The sequence below is a fragment of the Triturus cristatus genome, chromosome 2_1 (genome assembly GCF_964204655.1).
Source record: "Triturus cristatus chromosome 2_1, aTriCri1.1, whole genome shotgun sequence".
NCBI classification, from domain to species: Eukaryota; Metazoa; Chordata; class Amphibia; order Caudata; family Salamandridae; genus Triturus; species Triturus cristatus.
The window spans coordinates 610,652,525-610,669,214 of record NC_140581.1 but is presented as its reverse complement, the minus strand read 5'-3'; positions in this window follow the sequence as shown (position 1 = coordinate 610,669,214).

Sequence of the window (16,690 nt, the reverse complement as noted above, 5' to 3'; positions counted from 1 at the left end):
AATAATGTTTAAACTTAAACCTTATGATTGGCAAATATGTAGTGGTGAAACAAGGAACCATCTTTCTTGCATTTATGGTCCTTAGCAGTGCCTTTGACCGGGTAAATAGGTCAAAGTTTTGGGATAATTTGGCTGCACTAGGGCTACCTTCCCACCTGGTTACCTTCCTTGAAGCCTTACATATAGATGTGAATGCTTGTGTCAGATATGGTTTGGGTGCACTCAAACATTTAGCCTTCCACAAGGGTTAAGACAGGGCGGTGTATCTATTTGATTGCCAGCAGGAAAGATATGCCCAAGGTAAAGTCAGTTAATGTACCTCCCCTGCTCTATGCTGATGACACAGTGTTGGAGGCCTGAACACCAAATGGCCTGAAGCAGTTAGTTTACTTTTTTGTTAATTTTATGGATGACCTGGAATTGGATACAAACATTACCAACACCCACTACGTGGTGTGTGGGAGGACGTTTCCACAAACTAGACCCATAGCCATCAAGGGGCAATCAATTACTAGGCTGCCTACTTTTCCATATTTGGGAGTTTCATTTGACCAATAAAATAATTAGCTTACTTGTATATCTAACCGTTGTTCCCGATTTACTGAAGCCTGTAGTGCTCTGTTCAGATTTTCTTTATCGATAGGTAGCAAACCTATTTTGCCCCTACTGAAAATCTATAAAATGAAATCCCTGTACTGACATATGGTCTTGAAATTTGGGCTACAGTAATTTCAAGCTCATTCAGCAGGAAGAAGATCGATTTTGTAGAAAACTTTTGAGTTTAGCCATGAATAGTGCATCTTTTTTTATACACGAAGACTTGGGATTGGACAATGTGGAAGATTATGACAAATTGGCCCCACTGTTACTATGGATTTAAGTGTAGTGTGATGAGAAATTGGATTTTAATAGGAACGCCTTGGATAAATGTATGGCCATAAGATACTGTGGCTAAGTTATATTAAAACTGTTGCTCAGTCCCTAGATTCCATGGACCTTTTTCATAGGCCTCAGATTCTTAAAAAGGGGGTTCGGAGGCTTTTAAAGGAACGATTTTTAAAAAAACTGAAGGAGGAGAGGGAAGCCAGGGCCCTTGAGAAACATACTCATAGATCCCTTTTACTTTTAAAAAGTGTTGTAGGCATTGAACCTTATCATTCAGCTGTTAGAGATCCTTGGGATAGATCATTGTTAATGAAATTCCACTTCGGCTCTATTCCTACACTTATCTGTTTTGTCCCAGGCTAGTTTGATCCCCATACAATCCTGGAATGTTCCAGTGATGCCTGTTCCCCCCCAAACTTTGTTACACCTGGTTTTATTCTGCAGATTTTATGATTTCCTGAGCAAAAGGTAGTTAACACCACTATTAAAAACTAGGGGGTTTCGACAGTTCTGGCCAGCCTATTTACATCTACAGTTATTATCAGATCACGCTGGAATGTTGGCAGTTTCTTCTTACTTAAAAGGTACTCTATTCTGGAACAAAATCATGAATTTCTAATTGCTATATTTTGTTCCAAATTTTTTATAGATTGCATATTCTTATTTATAGGATGCTCTGTTCTCTCTTTTTTTTTTAAATCCCTGATCATTTTAGAAATTGTGAACTGAGGCTATTATGGTGGTTTGCATGTTTTAATGCTTTTAATGAATGAATGTGGTTATATATGTTTTTTATCTTTTATGATTATGATGTATAGGCAAATAAAGATACTTTCACTCAATCAAAAAAGTTACAACTTATCGATGTGGGAAAGGTAGTGCAAGTATCCAGTTGTGCCGGAGTCATAGAAATTTACTAGGAAGGATCACATGGGTTATCTACCCTGAATGCAATTGATATTTTATACTGAAACATATTGAGGGACAGGAGAGCCATCTTAGCATTACACATGGAGCAGATCTATGCTTCTTCTTTTCGTGGCTTTATGCTACCTGACCCATGGTTGGAGTGCCTTCTATTGAAGACTCCAAATGCTGACACTTTTCTGATTTCACCTTTACTAAATGCGTCTTAGTTTAGGATTGCTCTTTTAAGATAGAGTAGGGAGAGATAGTTTGCTCATGATTACTTTGGAAAATTATCTGACGCAATTTAATATTCAATTCTTTTTCCTGATCATCTGTATCATCATCATAGAGTTAGTTGTCTGCTTTGTATTATATAGGCTAAATCTCTTCAGGAGATTTAGACTTATCTTGGCCTTTCTGTATTTCTATGTGATCATGTTGAAAATTGGTCTATATTGATTTGTTTCTAAATTTTTAATTAAACCTCTACTAAACTCAGAATAAGTTGTTGAGTGGGTTATTGTGTGACCACATTGGTTGCACTGTATTGAGATTTTAATCAAGTGATAGTTCGGTCCCTTTACCTTGCATGCTGCTATAAAGATCACCTATTTGGAGATAAATGTCTGAGTGGACCCAAGCTCCAGCATGCTCTTGCTTCTTTGATCCTGTCCCCTGGGAGCATCCACTTCAGAGATCAAGCATTCAAAAAGGGAAAAGAGAAAAGAACACACTGCTTTGATCGGCTGGAAAAACGTGCCGCCGAGCTTCCATCTCAAGCCCAAAGCTTGTTATTGATGAGACAGAACTTCTACAGCAGTCGATCTGAGACCTTTTTAATGCCGCCATGTTTACGTTTGTATCTTGTGCAAATGACCGAGCAACATCAGGCGTGCAGTTACCGCTGAGTTGCCCAGGCTTTGATACAGGAACCAATCAGTGGATTCAGTGCTCAGCTGTGACACGATCTTGATGGTGGTACTAATAGCTTATTGACTGGCACTGGCTGAGCAGCACACGGGGCAACACCTAATCACTCCAGAATGGCAACTGCCACTGCAGAACAAATGCCAATGATTAGCTTGCTTACTCATTCTCTTTCACACTCCCTGGGAAGGATCACAATATAAAATCAAATGTCAGTCTATGACATTAAAGGCATGATAGTTTGTTGTGTTTTAATTTAAATATCTGACAGCTAAAACTAGTAATACTTATTGCTCTCAGAAAACGAGGACAGACAATGGAATACGTTGTTTTCTGTTTCTAAAACACGAGAAGCAATAGTATTTAAATACATTTATATTGAAAAAATGTACATTTGGAACTTACAATTACTGCCAGCATTATAGAAAAACATGAAAATGTGTTAAATTGGGGTAATTAAAAATATATGGTGCTAAACTTACATTGTCATTTCCTTTTTGAATATCCGTTGTGATTTTATGTCGTGTCAGGGTTTTTTGAAAAAGTATGCCTAGATTATGTTATGTAGAATAGTGTGTGTCACTGTGCCTCTAAACATGCTAAAGGTTTTTTTGGATAAAGCCTTTTCATATGTTTGCAGTGAGTATTTGGACTGTGGCTTTAACTGTGTAAGTATTTTAAATAGTCTATTATGTCTTGCGATTGTATTCTCCTTGTTTGTGGTTCTTTTTTGTATAGTTTTGTGCTTTTTAAACCTGCTAATGTTTGTGTACATCTGTGTTATTTCGAATTGTTTGCTTTTGAGAAGTGTGTGGATTGATGAAGGCTCCAGACTGGTCTTGTGTTTAACCGGTCCGTCAGTGAATATATTCGTTTTTTTTAAAAGCACTGCGTAGCCGTTGGGTGGTGCTGCCCTGCCTAAGAGGGCGTACCCAACTGCAGACAGAACTAGACCTGGCCCACTCCATCCATAGTAATCCACAGTCGCTGGGCTACAGCATCATCCCTCTCTCACTTGTGTCAGCTGAGAGCACTGCTAATGGTGTAGAGCCAAATCCTAGTCTATGTTTGTGCAGGCACCTGCCCGCTGCAGAGGCTGCATGGCCCAGACCAGCAGTCCTGGGCCCGGCCCACTGCAGAGCTTTGTGTTGGACTCCATTGCTATGGCCCCTGTGTTGCGGTAGAAGACTAGACACTATCCCGCCTGAGTGCCTGATGAGGAGACCTCAGCTGCTGGCTGGAGCCCTGGAGTGGGCCCATTCTCTCTTGGCTGATGGCCGCCTCTGTGCACTGGGGTTGGTCTGTCTGGTGTGGCCACTCGGCCTGTCGATCTTTGTAGGGGCACTCTAATATTTAATGCCACATAGACCTCTGTGTTTGGATCTGTGGACTGAGGGTGGAGAATGAAGCCTTGTGACCACCCAAGCCCCATTTGCTGTAGAGGAAGGCATATGTTGAATGTATTAGTGGAGCTGACCCCTACTCCTGTTTGGGGGTGTGTTTGTGTCCTTTGCAGCTGGCACATTTTACTGATTGCAGGAGTGCTGTGTGCCCCTCTCTCCTTTGAGCACCTTGGAGCCCTGTATACCTTCTTGGAAGTGATCCTTTTACCCCATCATTGGACGCGGGATGGTATAGGGTGATTTCAGCACTGCGGAGGAGGAAGAGTGCAGGAAAAGGGGGCCACCCATGTTACCCCTGCCCATCCTGCAGCCTTTGTGTAATGGGGCTGTGATTTCTGTGTAAAAGAATGCATGTGAGGACTCTTTTTCCTACTGAATGGGCACCCTAATTGGCAAGTTGGCTGCTCGTGCCCGTCACCCCTCTTGCGGGACCAACAGATATCCCTGCCCTAGTGCACAGAAACTGGCTTCCTCAGTAACCTGTGACCCACTGCCTAGAAACACTGTTTCTTTCTGCCGGTCTGTTGCAACACTCTATTGTTTACATAGGAAAAAGCCAACCCCTAGGAAGCCATCCCCCAAAAGAGTGCGCAGTGAGGGCACCCTGTTTGGACCCTCTACTATACCTCCAACTGGTAGGACAGGGGCTGCCCTTGCTTCTGACCCTCCTTCTTAGGATGAACTGGAGATGATTGTGCAAGCTTTTGCAGACACAAGGAATGCCTTGGACTCAGTTACGTTTGATTTTGGCTTGCTCTGTGATGCCCAGTGCAAGCTCTCAGAAGGCATTAAGTCCAATGAGAACACCCTGCAGGACATTCAGCCTTGCACCTTAAAAATTCAACAACAGGTTACAGAGTACTTAGACCTTATGAGCATCCTGGAAGGCAGAGCAGAGGATGAGGAGGCTTGCTCCCACCACAACAACGCCCACATTGTTGGATTCCCTACCATGGCCCACTTTGGCAAAAATCCTGCCCGTTAGGGACAGAGACGGCCAGATAATGAGTGAAGCCACGAAGGCCAGAAATTATGCTATTGAAGATAGTAGTCTCGTTATTTTTCTGGACTACACAAGTAGAGAATTAGAGAGCTTGGGTTGAAGAATGCCTTACTCTTCCCAGCAAAGTTAGACAGGCCAGTGTACTTTCAATTTCACTGAATCGTAGGAAGCATGGGACTTGAAAGAGCAGTGCAAAGTCTCCCTGAATGGCCTGTATGTGCCTTGTCCACAGCCACAGTCACCTTTAGCCCTCAGTGCGGTTTTTGTGCAGAACCAGAAGTACGCGAATCGGAAGTACGCATGAAGGAGGGGCAAGCAGGAAGCAGTGGCAGCAGTGTCTGTGTCTGTCCCGTGGGCAGTGGACCAGGCCTGAAGATAAGTGAACTCGGCTAGACTCTATCCTCCCCGAGGCACTGGGGAGTTGGAGCGGTAGTGACGGTGCACAGCATTACCATGGCAGTAGGTCAGTTCCCCTGCCGTGCCTACCTGGAACCTCGCAACACCTGCTTTGGCTGCTAATCAGCCCTCTGGCAGGCCGTACTCCCCTGGCTGGTCCGTAGGAGTGAGAGGACTGACTGTGACCCATGGATAGTCCGTGGCTATCCGTACTCGAACATTCCAAAGTTCTAATAAGTCTAATAAGTCTGATAAGCTGATAGAGTTGCATTATGACATCAGAGGTTGCCTGATACCTTATAGTCATTGTGTTCTGGTATCACAACTGCTTCTGTCAGTGGTGACTTGAACCTTGACAGTCTGTGGGAGGGGCGGTATTGGTCAGCTGGGAGAGATAGATAGAGGGCAGAGGAAAAGAGGAGAGAGAGAAGCAAGGCAAACATCTCCCTCGGCAGCTCCAGTTTGCTGCACCACCCACATTCTCAGCCCACCATCAGCCCCCAGTCCTCATCATCAGCATCTGCACCAAGCAGGCACTGCAAGCCACCGCACGTTGCAGACCGCATATAAAGGCCTGGTTGATGGGCAGCAAACACTGAGTGGCAAGTGGGATTGCAAGCGTGCAGCACAGCATGAAGCAAGTATTAAGCAAGCATTAAGCATCTGCGAGGCAAGCGGGACATTGACTGGTTATTGACTGGTTATGGGCATGTGCATTGTGCTTTGTGTTCTGGGGAGGCCTAAGCCACAGCCCCCCCCCCGGTGGTGCAGAAGTGGCCAGCTTTAGGTTGGTGCAGCATGTGCCACTTAGCGAGGAGGCTGCTTCCAGTTCACAATCTTCGCAAGTTATACACCATTTGTGACTCTCAGCTCTACCATTAGTGAAGAGGTTCAAATAACTGTGGAGCTGTAGAGAGGAAGGTGTTCCAGGGTGAAGGTTAGAGGGTGTCTGTGGCCTCAGTGGCATCAGCAGTAGCAGTCAAGTAGCAAGGCGGTTGCCCGTGGATAACCATTTAATCACCTTGTTTCTTAATGTTGAAGATGCCCACTAGGTGCCTGTGTTCTTGTCGTTTGATTGCTCCTCCAGGTTCATCTGGTTCTACAGCCAGTTTTAACAGCACCCCCAAATTGTTAAAAACCATTCGGCAGAAGAAGCCCCAGGTCCATATTTTCCTCTTGAAGTCCCATCCCACCATATTGTCCATGTTTTCTAAGGGACAGAGGGGTAGAGTGGTAAGGAATAAGGAAATGGGGGTGCCTTCAGGCACAGTCTGAAAAGAATAGCACAGAATTGTGACGGTCCTTTCTCAGGGTATAGTCCTGCATCTAATCAATTTCAGTACACATAACCAAGTGGAACCTATTCCTCAAACTCAGCCCCTTGACCAATGACTTTTAGTCGATGCAGTTGAAGAAATTGAAATGGATATGGCTGACGTTAAGGCAGACTCTGAAAACATCTGGCCCCTAATTGTTGAGTCAGTCAGAAACATTTTCTTCAGAGAGGTCTCTTGAGTATTGCAGAATGAACTACGTGGGGTTGAATGTAACTTTGATCTAGGGGAACCGGAAGGACTTTTTATTGCCGGACATTGCTGTACATGTTAAGAAAAATACAGTTTTGAAGGCTAATTTAAAATCATTGGTTGCCTGAGAATCGGCTCTGAGCCTGTTAACAGACTGTCCTGTCAGTCACCCTCCTTTCCCAGCTTTGTACAGTAGTACTCACTCAAGTATATCTTTCTTACATTCACTGGGATCGATGAAATTAGAGTCGTCCCCGAGTACAGGGGCTCAAGCTTAATAGCCACTAACAAATGAGGGTTTTAATGGTGAAGGGAGGGCAAATTCTGATATTCTTTATGCTCTAGAGAGGATGCTCTTCTCAATTTTAACCCTGTTAGATAAATCGACTGCTAATTCTCATCATGTGTTGGGCGCAATGTCCCCGATTTTAATGGGGGTGCCGCACATACCTCTGCAAGTTTTTGTTTAGAGAAGGCAGAAATGGGTGCTGACTTGAATTCTCAGGCTTCTCAGACTAACAAAGTGGTGCAATATGGGGTGGTGCAAATGGGAGTCCAGGTGGAAACTTATGATGACCCGGGGGCTTTTTTCATTGGGCTGTCCGAAGATATTCCTGTGTTAGATAATATGTTCTGTTCTTCCTCTGAAAATCATTTATCCAGGTATCACCACTCTGTTGCTCAGGGGGAAAATGTATATTAATCTGTACCTAAGAAATCACCGCTGATTTTCCTGATTTTAAAAAAAGGAGTCACCTGAATGCCTCGGATATGGGCCCACTAAATTGTTAATCCATCAAGGGCCAAAGCAGATGATATTCCTCCTGGGGAGGGTGCTTCTCATTCGGATTGCAATGGGTTAAAAGTACGGAAGGGGAACAAGAAAAGGATTTAGCGTATCACGAAACGTAAGCCAAAGAAATTGAGGGTTCTCAATGCCCCTGAGGAACTTGACGTAATCACTCTGCCTCAAAATGGAAATGAGCTGAATGCTGGTTGGGAGCTGGGGCCCCCTGAATTAAATTCTCTCCCTTTTGCTATTATAATAGAAGTACCAGTATTAGGTGGACAAGGGCAACAGAAAGGGCCCATGGGTGGGGAAATTAGGCTATAACAAGTAGGGGGAATTGGGCACGGGATGGGAGAACATTGAAGCAAGGATAGACGTGATCAATTTGGAGAGTACAGCAGTAAAAGCAAATGTAGTTCTGCCAGAGGTAGGGCAGTAAAAAAATTGGAATCCTCTGGGTTTTGTCCACCTGGCAAATTTCTGAATGTGCATAAAGCTGGCTTTGGGTAATGCTATAGGAGGACATTACTCATCTTTTTTATTGGTAAATGTTTATATTCCCCCTGAGAGGGCGTTTGACTCTCTTGTTGGATCCATTTTCTCGTTCGTGCATAAAATTAGTACTTTAGAAGAATGCACATTGATAATTATGATGGGAGATTTTAATGCTAAAATCTCGAATTGTTCCTCTTTGGCTTTTGGTAACCGAGAGCTGGAAGATATATCGATCATCCCAAAGATTACTTTGCGCGGTCATATTAGATCAGATAGGCGAGTGTTAAGCTTTTTGGATTGCCTGAGAACTAATGACCTGTTATTTTCAATGGGAGATTCCCCGAGGATTCTCCAGCTTCCCTCACTTTTAAGTTCTCCTGAGGGCATTACACTGTGGTATCCTATCAATTCAGTCAGTCAATCAAAATACACTTTATTCGATTTTTAAAAATCATAAAAGCCATAAAACATCAAATATACAATTTAAAAAATACATAGCTCTTGATTTAACACGTCGAGGCACAATCATCATATACAGGGATACAAATACAAAGATACAAATGGGGAGTGCAAGACAAAACAGACTTAAATGGTCACACTTCACAATTTTCCCAGATCATACCATTTCCATAGTGGGCAAAGCCCTTTTTTTTTTTTAATTCTGTATGCTGCTACCAAAAAACTAGCCACAGAAAATATAGTGGGAATACTGCCAAGAGACTGCAGATAAACCAGGGCTGGCCTAACTTGGACAAACCCAGCTTCTTTTAAAATGGGTAACAGATATTCGTTCCTGGCAACCTTATAAAAACTGCAAAACATCATAAAATGCATAGTGTCCTGGATGGAGAAATCATCACATTTACATGGCGGGCCCCTTTCAGGTTTGCTCTGAAGTACCAGGTTTTTAGAACCCAGCGGTGCAGGGGAACACACCCTAAGACTTCGTATTCTTCCTGTTTCAGACCCACAGAAACACAGAGTCTTCTAGGTGAATTCAAAGAACGTCTTTATTGGCTGCAGACCAATCACAGATATCCGAGAAGTACAACACGATGTATGTTCTCAGGAGACTGCTCCCGAACCAAAAACCAGTCTTTGCTTATATACACAAAATTACGCTTTGGGGGTAACACCGCCCCTGTTTTACAAGTGGTCATTCACATATTTTAGTTTCAAAGGAACAGCAGAGTCATAATGACAATCCCACATTTCAGTTTATTAAGCATGCAGTTATTGTACCCAGCAAGGCTCAGAACCCTCATCAGATAACAGCAGACCCCAATAAAACGGGCACGTCCTGCTCGTAAAACAAGCCATAAAGTAGGAAACAGAGTCAGGTGTGAAAACAGCTTAGTCAGGGATCGTGTGCGAACAGGGGCTTTATGATGGGTCGAGCCCTGATGCTAATCACATTAGGCCGCGAGAAACGAACCGGCCGGACAGGATTGACCTCGGGCAGCGGAGTCGGCTTGCACAGGTCAGAGAGAAGTCACCAAAGGTGTACGTGTCCTTTAAGCCTAGGCATGGCCTTAGTGCGCAGCCTATGTGAGGGCAACCACAAAAATGGCTACTACTGTAAAATGGAACCCATGGATAATATCGTATACACGGTGAATGCATCAGTGGAACATGATGAAAACACTCATACATACCGCGTTGCTCATTTGCGGTTCGCTGATACCAAACTTGGCATGGTGGGACCAAGCCACCTACATGGTTCCGATTTTTACAGTACCACAGACCCTCCTTTTGCCCTTACATAGGCAAGAACTATACTAATCTGAGTCCAAGTCTACATTCATGAAGTCATGGAGATGTTAATGTAGCATCATCCTATTGCTTAGCTCGTCCTTCGATATAGGTTTCCTCACACATGATGTAACACAGAGGCTACACGTTACAGGAGCACACTGTATACATAAACAGAACAGGAAAAGAATGGCTAAGATCATTCCAATGACTATTAGAATCTTCCATCCCCAAGCTGATATCAGTCCCCAGAACCACCCCATCAGTGACCAATCTCCTTTGTCTACGTGAATGGATTCGGAAATCTTATGCAGTTTGGAAATGGCCTGGTAGACTGTCGGAGCGTTATCCGGTATGAAAATACAACAGCTTGATTGGATGACCTTGCATACCCCACCACGGTCTGCAAGTATGACGTCTAGAACCATACGGTTCTGTAACGTCATGAGGCGATCCGCTTGAAGCTCAGCTGTCAAGTTACCAAGGGCACCAGCCGTCACATTAACAATGGATTCAACTACACGGGTCAGTTGTCTCAGGTTCCGACTATTGACCATTGGTCCCCAAAACGGCAGGAAACCCAGGAAAAAGTCTCCCGCTTCCTGACCGGCAGTATCTTCCTTACTAACAACGCCTCTCACAACTCTTGTCTTGTGATAATCAGAGGCGGCAGTAAATGTTGGCGGTAGCAAATTCGCAACATAGCATGTGCCCGAGAAATCAGGGGGCAACCATGTATATGCTCGATCATTGCAGACAAAGTATGTACCATTGGCAGCCAAAAACGCTGGGGAAAACTGTGATGGAAAAGTGTATGTTTCAGTACAGTTACTCTTCCCTAGTTGAGCTCTTGGATTCTGGCCATTACCTTGTAGACAGAACCGACCTATGTGGGGTACGACCCAAATCGGAGATGAACTTTTGCGCTGTTTTTCACCCAAACTGATGCTATACCCAGTCGCGTTCCAACCCACATAAGCTCGCAACTCATCCTTGGGAATAGATGTATATGCATCGATATCTCTACTCATATCTGCAACTCCTTTCATCAAGGTTTTATTATTCGAGTTAGGTCTAATGGAACGCGGTGGTCGCTGGGAGTAGGTTTCAAGCGCAAAAAGAAACATGGTCTGGAATGCCCATGATGAACCATTATAGCTGAATGGCAGTACTAGATATGGGATGCCCTTATTAATGGTGTGCGGCATCAAACCACACACCCAGCAGTTCGTTGTATTCATAACTAGTTGGTGCTGGTGCAGGAGTTGAATGAACGAATTGTTTACAAATTCAGCACGTCTAGCTTGTTCGTGTTCTGGCAGAGGGTGGAAAGAGTGTTGGGAAACAATAGGAAGAGGTGTGGGCTGTACAGTGGGTGCAAGTGACACTTGGAAAGATAATAATACACAACCTACAGAAAACATCATTATGCTAGAGAGTACAAACAGACATAATACTACAAAACATTTGTTATTCATTATTTTACATATTCTGCTCTTGAAATTAATTTCCTCGGTGGGCTTCTTCATCCTGAAAAACTCCATCCTCTAATCGTGCTGCTCGCGGCGGATGAGTATCTTCTGCTAAGGAGTACACCTGTCAGTTCAGGGAACGCCCTAGACCAACCAGAACCGTTGACCTAACGTCTTCGGCTTGTACCCCAAAGTCTTGGCACCGCGACCCTGCAGCTGAACCCGGATGGTGGTTCGAAAAACAAAAAGTCAAAAAGTTTCTCAGATGAGAGCTGCACTTTTGAAAATATCAAAGGAAAAAGGAATTTTTATTTGTCCATAGTTCTTGGCCTCAAATTATACCTATTTCTGCCAGACACTGTCTGGTCTTGAAACAAGACTTCAGGCTCTGTGGTATCCAATCGAATTGATGGCGATATAGCTTCCTGCAGAATGTCGTCACTTTCTCGCTCTGTATTTGTCCCCTTTACACGTGCATCGCTAAATGGCACAAAACGAGGCACAGTCTCAGCCTCGGAGTCAGCGATCCCCTCCTGGACCCACCGATCATACGGTAGGGGCAAAGGGATCCTTTTACAGTGTATGCCGTGTATCCAATTCTTTTTCCCTTTCACTCGAACTGCCGATCTTGTTGATAGCAGTACTAGGTAGGGGGCGATCCAACGGGGCTCATCATTCTTTACACGTTGAAAATTTTTAACTAGGACCCACGTTCCAGGATTAATAGGGTGTCCTGGAGCTTCAGAGGCCTGGGGCAGAGTATTGTGAACCTGTTGGTATAAGACACGCAATTTAGCCGTCAATTCATACAGGTAATCAAGCAGTACTGGATAATCGATTTCACTGAACTTTGTCGGCCTTGGCACTCCCCATACATTGGCCGGACGGCCAAACACTATCTCATAGGGACTAAGTTCCACTCGCGAATGTACAGTCATTCTTGTTGACAGGAGTGCTAAGGGCAGAGCGTCAGGCCATTTAAGGCCGGAGCCCGCCTGAATTTTGGCCAATTTAAGCTTCAAGGTGCCATTGTAGCACTCTACTAATCCAGCTGATTGGGGGAGATTTGCAGCGTGAAACTTTTGCTTAATGCCTAGTCCCTCACACACACATTCTTCATCACTCGGCCTACAAATTCACTCCCGTTATCACTAAATACCATCCTTGGCATTCCGAACCTAGGAAAAAATTCTTTAACTAGGGCTTTAGCTGTGGATAAGGCAGTATTGTCTTTTAGGGGATATGCTTCTATCCATTTTGAAAAGGCACAAACAACAACCAGTACATATTTCAAATTGTTGCACCTTTCCATGTGGATGAAGTCTAGTTGCAGAACTTCAAAAGGATATGATGGAGGCGCAAAATGACCAGGTGGAGTTGGGGTTCCCTTACCAGGATTGTATTTCAGACATACCATGCAATTTTTGACTACATTCTCTGCACATTTAGGGATTCCAGCATTCTGCCATACTGGAGCCAACAACTTACAAATCCCTTTCACACTGATATGTGCCATTCCATGCGCCATCGTAACCACTGGAAGCACATACGCATCAGGTAACAACCAACGCCGGTGTTCTGACAAATCAATCCAACAACCGTTTTCATCTAATTTACCCTTACTCTCTTTCCACACACTTAATTCTTTTTCTGTGGCTTCAGCTTGAAGGGACTTCACACTCTCTATCGTGTCTTCACACATTCCAACATCACCAACCCATCTTGCGGGGCCTGCAACATACATTCGGGTTGTCACATCTTTTGCTGTTTCTTTCGCGATCTCCTCAGCAAATGCATTACCACGCCCAACATCATCGGTAACTTTCTTGTGTGCGCTGCATTTCACAATCGCAACTTGTAATGGCAAGGTCAGCGTCTCAAGGAGATCATTCACTAACTCACCATTCTGAATCTTAGCTCCATGCGAAGTCAGGAACCCACGTTCTTTCCACAAACGCCCAAAACTATGGGCCACACCAAACGCGTACTGACTGTCAGTATATATGTTCACTTTCATTCCTTTCGACAATACGCATGCTCTTGTGAGTGCAATTAATTCTGCTGCTTGAGCCGAATTATGTGGTATGCGTGCAGTTTCAACAATCGTGTGCAGAGTTGTGACAGCATACGCAGCAGTCGTATCACCATTCGGAAGCTTGAAGCATGAACCATCCACCCACAAGGAACCATCACATTCATCCAGGGGAGTATCTTTAAGATCCACTCTCCCTTTTGTTTCTTCTTCTGTTCTGAACAGACAATCATGCTGTTCAACCTCATCTGTGTCTGCTGAAATTGGCAGTAATGTGGCTGGATTCAACGTATTGCACCTCTTTATGTGTACATGACTCGCTAGCAGCGTCAACTCGTAACTTGACAATCGAGCATTAGTTAAATGCTGTGTCTTGGTCCTATTTAACAATGTGTCCACTACATGAGGAACCATTACAATCAATGTGTTATTCATCACTAGTCCAGCAGACTGTCGAATAGACGCAGCTGCTGCCGCTGTAGCTCTTAAACAACTTGGCAATGCCCTCGCTACAGGGTCCAAAGTCGATGAAAAATACGCGCATGGGCGCGGTCTGTCTCCAAAAGGCTGTGTCAGTACTGACAATGCACACCCGTCTCTTTCATAAACATACAGGGTAAAAGGCTTACGATAGTCGGGGGTACCCAACACAGGAGCTGAACATAATGCCTCTCGTAATTCCACAAAACTTTTCTGACACTCTTCAGACCATGGGACAGGATTCGGTATATCTTTATATGTTAATGCTAGCAATGGTTTTGCCAATAAAGAAAAACTCGGGATCCAGTGCCTGCAATATGAAGTGATGCCCAGGAAAGCACGCACTTCTCTCTTTGTCTTTGGCACGCTTAATTGTGCAATGGCTTGGATTCTTTCTGGGGTCAGCTTCCTTCCCTCCTTCGAGAAGAGATTACCTAAATAGGTCACCTCTTGTCGACAATATTGCAGCTTAGAGAGAGACACTTTGTGATGGAAGGTAGACAAATGACGCAACAATGATGATGTAGCTTGCTTACAAATCTCCTCAGTATCTGCGGCGATTGGTAAATCGTCAACATACTGGATAAGGGTAGCACCTTTAGGTAAAACAAGGGCATCAAGCTGTGCTTTTAAAGCCTGACTGTATATTGATGGGCTTTCACAGTAGACCTGTGGAGCACGTTTAAAACGGAAGCTTCGACCTCCTAAACAAAAGCCAAAAATATCTCTGCTCTCATCTGCAATCGGGATACTAAAGAAAGCATTCTTCAAATCAATTACTGAGAACCAAGCAGCGGAAGCTGGGATCATAGTCAACAAGGCGGTTATATCAGGGACCACTGGAAACTGTGGCACAACAACCTTATTGACCTCTCTAAGATCGATCACAAATCTGTAAACAGGTGGCTGCGAAGGGTCAGTACGTTTCAAAACAGGCAGAACCGGACTATTGCAAACGTTGCCTCTTGTCTCTTCAATGACATCCTTCTCAATTAATTCATAGATAATTGCTAACAACGCTTTTTCACCTTCCTAAGAGATCTTGTACTGGGGGATGCGGGGCAATTTAACATTGGCTTTTAAAGTGACAACGTAAGGCGGTATTTCCAAAAGGCCCACATCGTTAGGGCCAGTGGCCCAAAGGGCATCAGGAAGAGACGTCAATTCGGCTGGCAATTCATTTTTTGACAAATACATGGGAGAAATTACTTCCTTACCCAGCGTAAGTTGTACTCCTGAGGGAGAACAATATATTGTCGCATGTAATCTCTTCAACAGGTCTAATCCTAACAAGTTTTCATTACATCCTGTCGTTAGGATGAGGGGTGCTTTCAGCTCACAAGATCCAACAGAAAGGGCCATAGGACTTGAGATCGGGTTCCTAACCTGGGCGCCAGAAAAACCTACGGAAATATTCATTTCGCCAGACAAAGGCGCGCCAGGGAGTTTGGAGCGCATAATAGAACTCTTTGCAGCACCAGTGTCCAGCAGAAAGGGCTCTGTTATACCCGCTGTAGTCACCTTAACATACGGTCCGCTCTGGTCCACTGGCACTGCAACAGCTCCCTCTCTCTGTCTACGGCTGTCCTAGTAATCATCTCCTTCCGTATTATCATCTTCTGCATAGTAGTCATTATTATAGTACTGCGCTGTCTTGCCGGTCGCATTGGCTTGCTGATCAAAACTATTCATCGTATTTTGAGGCGGAAGAGGACGCGCGTTCTGGGGAACATTTCCACGCCCTCTACCTCTTGGGGCTTGCTGGCCACCTCTACCTCTTGTGCCATAAGCATTATTCGTGCGTTGTAACAATCTGAGACAATTATTTTTAAAGTGACCCTCCTCCTTGCAATACGAATATTGATTGGGACCGATAGGGACACGTGGTTGATAATACCCATACATTTGCTGATTATTCTGAAACTGTTGGGCTTGCTGATAGATACCCTGTGTTTGCCTATAATTATTCTGTCCTGCACGTGGCGGATAAGCCTGCTGTAAAAGAACCTTCGTTTTCAACTCTTTCGTTTTCTTATCTGTTCTATCCTTCTCATCTTTATCCCTATTTTCATAATACTGTGCAGTAGCCAGTATTTGTGCTGAAGAGGAAACTGCCCAAGAACTCTCCAAATCTTTTAATTTCTTACACAACTCTGGAAGCAAATTATGCACAAATTTATCGACAAATAACCGTTGGCCACCTTCTGTACTCATGTCCTGACCACTGTGGTCGACAAATGTTTCTTCAAACCTAGTGAAGAAATCGGACACCGTTTCATCTTTCTTCTGTTTGCACGCGGATAATTTATCCCAATTTACACGTATCGCGGGCATTAAAGTTTTCATATAATTAATTATTCTACCAGGGAGTTCTGCTACCACGGGATCAGGCTTGGCACCACCGACCTGTCCATTGTCCACATTAATGATATTAGCCCATGTGTCACCTAATTCTGCAGCATGATCTGCATTACGAATCAATCCCCACAAAGGCTGCAGAACAACATTTCCGAACAACATATCTATGTCTGCCAGGTTCATGACACACGATTCTGCAGTCTGTGATAACTCCTTATAATATCCTGCAGGGTTCTTACGGGGGTCAGGCAATGTCTGTTTA